The 3,815-nt window shown below is 38.3% G+C and overlaps 1 protein-coding gene across 1 annotated transcript in view; it reads left to right on the forward strand.

The window, feature by feature from the left end:
• RecQ4 (RecQ4 helicase) overlaps positions 1-3,815 on the forward strand; it is a 394,445-nt gene that overhangs the window by 183,352 nt on the left and 207,278 nt on the right. The window lies entirely within an intron of this gene.

Below are 3,815 nucleotides of genomic sequence, written 5' to 3' on the forward strand. Positions count from 1 at the left end.
GCAGCAGCAGCAGCAGGAGTGCTTTCAACAACAACAACGAAAGGCTCCCTGCAAGCAGTGAGCGCAGAGCTCATATGAGCAACCATAGAGAAGGAGGAAGAAGTCTTACCGCTAGGCTAGGATCGGATTCAGTAGCTCGTCGTGCTCAGCTCAGCATTACTCAACCATCACTGCAAAACGGCCCTTTCCAGGACCACCAAAAATTTGTTAAGAGTATTATTTGGACATTTGTCAAGGTCATCAGTTCCCGCAAGCAGCTAGCTATCAAGGCTCAACCTGGTCTTTATAGAAGGTGTAGAATTGTAGGCCCGAATGTATTGGTGAGATTAATCATCGTCCGACCATTTTCCAGAAGATGAGACAAGTGGGAATAATTCGCTTTGGGTTTCAATCAAATGAGAATATTAGCTCTCACGACTCGTTTCGACTCGTGAGTCACGAGTTAAATCTCTCGAGTCCCTCCTTTTTTACATATTCTGCACAAACGATACTTTCCGCTCCACCCCATTCATATAATTCCGAAGGAAAACCTGTGAGGGATGAATTGAATACACTTTAATACCAAAATGCACAAAACTTAAACATTCATAAATAACAAAAAAATTGAAATATGTACACCTTTTAAAGTCGGGTAGATGAACCGAAAATACTCAAGTTGACAGTCCCTTGGATTCTCTTAATCAACTTTCTCATTGAAATAAATACTACAAATTTGATACGCTTACAATTAAAAAATGGAAAGAGTTAAGATAATTGATGATTGATCAATTAAAAGAACTAAATGTTCACATTTGTTCCGTCCACTAGCGGTCCTACGTCAAGCTTCCGTTCGTGCCCCTAGGCACAGACCCTTCTACTTTTTTTCTAAACCACTCAAAGACGTCTTATCATAACGTGTATTAGTTAATACCGGTTCCTATAATGCGGTCCCTATTAACCGTACTATAGGGATCTTGAGCACTTTAACGGATGTTCCGGATTTTCCGGTGTATCATCCCTTGGTCCCCTGGGTGCATATTCTAGATACAACACCAAATGCATTCTGATAAGACGTCTTTCACGACGATCAGTTTCATGAATTTACCACTATCACGGATGTTCCGGATCATCTGGAGGACCATCCCATGGTCTTCAGTGTCCATATTCCAGTCACAACTCCGAATTCATTCTGATAATGTGTATAGGAGTGATTTTAAAAAATCTGCTGAGCTCTAGGATCAGATTCATGAATTGACCACTTTTACGGATGTTCCGGATCTTCCAGTGGACCATCCCATGGTCCTCTGGGTCCATATTCAGGTCCCATCTTCAAATTAATTCTGATAAGACGTCTATGAGCGGAGCGGAGCTCTAGGGTTAGTTTCATGAATTGACCACTTTTACCGATTTTTCGGGTCATCCGGAGGATCAGATTCGTGACATTCCGGATGCTAAATGTTTCCAAAAGGTGAAAATTTTTCTTTTTAATAACTTTTCAGAAGACACCAGAAAGTTATCTCTTCAAATTACCCTACAATAAGCGTTTGTCTCCAATTAGCTCTAATCCCATATGCTACCCCAAATAATAATTTTCGCAATGTAAACGCTTTACTCATTTCATTTATACAGCCTCAAACCATAGAGGTAACTCTAAGACTAGAAGGTCCCGAAGAAACGTGCTCAACTTTTTGGCTCAGCTCTGGTACTATCTTCGGTCCCAAGCTAATCGATGAACCCCTCGAAACATAGGAAAATTCACGAACCCCTTATTTTATCTGTCAAACTTTCATAGCGAATCAAAACAAACATTGTGTAGTAATTTCGACTAGAATGGGGTACGTTAATCGATTTGCTTGGGACCAATAGGCTAGTCAAGTAGTGAGCCAATTTAAAATCGTTAGTTTCCACCGGTTCTCAAACTGTATTCAAATGTTATACGATATGAGAAAACCTTTACTAAACCTCTATACAAGCAAATCTGGCGAACTTAGTCAACTACTTATGGCTGTTGTGACGGTTGGGATAAGCTCTTATTGCATGCATATCTATTTACGCTTCTATATAGCTGTTATCCTGCTGTTTAGTTGTGTGAGAACTTGAAAGGCACTTACTCAACCTTTACCCGATTATCCAATAATCACTACACAGCTTTCTCTTGACGCCAGGTAAAATACTGTTTACGTTTTTTTTTTGGAGAAATATTATGTTTATTTTGAATCAAATTAATCGAAATTAGTTATAAGCAACACCACCCAATTATTTACACTGTACCGGAACCTGGAATCGAACTCGAGACGACTGCAGTGGCGAACCTTGATACTACCAACGTCGCTTGTGACTTATAAAGCTGAAAATGTTAGTTGGGACGTGTATTTGTTAATGCCGGTTCCTATAGTGCGGTCCCTATCAACCGTACTATAGGAATCTTGACTGTATACTCAGAATTGATAGCAATAGAGCGAATCAGGCGAGAAACTGAAAGATATGAAATACGTTAACACCAAAAATGATAGATTAAAGACTGAACGATTAATATATAAAATCGTTCGGAAAAAGTTTTTGGATTAAACTCTCCCGATTAATTTTATCTCCTAAAACGTAGCTAAAATAGTCTTAAGAAAAAAAATGAAAATGATTGATTCGCTCTACTAAGCGATCGCTTAACTGTTACAAATAAATGTACTTGAAAACGACTCTGCAATTAGCCACGGTATGCTCAGCTGTCAATTTTCGTTCGATTCTGCAATCAACGAAGCGTGTAGCTATCTTCACACCGATCATATATCCGATTGATTCGAGAAAACAAATATGAAAATAGAGATAAATACGCAATACGTCTAAACGGCGATTGAGAACGACCCAAATTTGAGTTTAGCTCACTCATAATCAAATCACCAAGGTGTAAGGAACGCAGCGATGAGTAAATTTGCCTCATGGTTTCCTGTGGAAAACCACAAAAATCTGCCGGAAAATGAGGAAAATTGACGAAAATTTTACTCAGTCTAGGAATAGTACCAATAGACTGAGTGAATCCAATCTTTACTTTTCTCATATTCAGGAAATTTTTCCTGGACAAACCTGGAAAAACATGAGGCAAGTTTACTCATCGCTGAGTTCCTGTACTTTATGTGATTTATGAGTTAACTGAACTCAAATTTGGGTCGTTCTCATTCGCCGTGTACTAAGCTCTTTATGGAAATGTTGTTCACCTTGCAGCCAATTTTTAGTTGTGTGGATGTTTCAGCTTGAACGAAATTATTAGTTTTGACCTGATTATAAATACAAACGATGACATACGTTTTGTTAAAACTTCTGCCATTATTACCCATTTGAAATTCAGAAGCTAATTAAATCATAGAAACAAGACTTTTTGTTCTGCTAGTTTTATCAAATTCCCGACTTTTTCTTGCTTTTTCCCGCTGAATTTAAAATCCTGACTTTTTCCGGGTTTTCCTTGTGCAGCAATCAGGTTTCTTTGAATCAGTTTAGAATCAATTTCAACTTCCACCTTCCCCAAGCTAAACGATTAAACCGCAAGGTAGGTACAGTATTTGTGCGGTTAACCATGCACAGCCATTAGCAACTGGTTAATGTGGTGTCAGCTGTGAACATTGAAACATGATATCAATTAAAAACTGCACTTTGCAACGCTTCAATAAATGCCACAATCTTATGTTGGTTTTCTGAGGAAGTGTGATCGGTCTAATGATGAAGGAGAATGGTATGTTGTTGATTTCGTTTGGTAGATACTTTCGGAAATTTTATTAAATACGTATTTACATATCAATTCAAACAGCGAATAATATGCACCTAATCTTTCCTTTTGTTTTGGTATT

The sequence above is a fragment of the Ochlerotatus camptorhynchus genome, unplaced genomic scaffold (genome assembly GCF_037179485.1).
Source record: "Ochlerotatus camptorhynchus isolate MF236.1 unplaced genomic scaffold, CSIRO-AGI_Acam_v1.1 ptg000330l, whole genome shotgun sequence".
Classification (NCBI taxonomy): Eukaryota; Metazoa; Arthropoda; class Insecta; order Diptera; family Culicidae; genus Ochlerotatus; species Ochlerotatus camptorhynchus.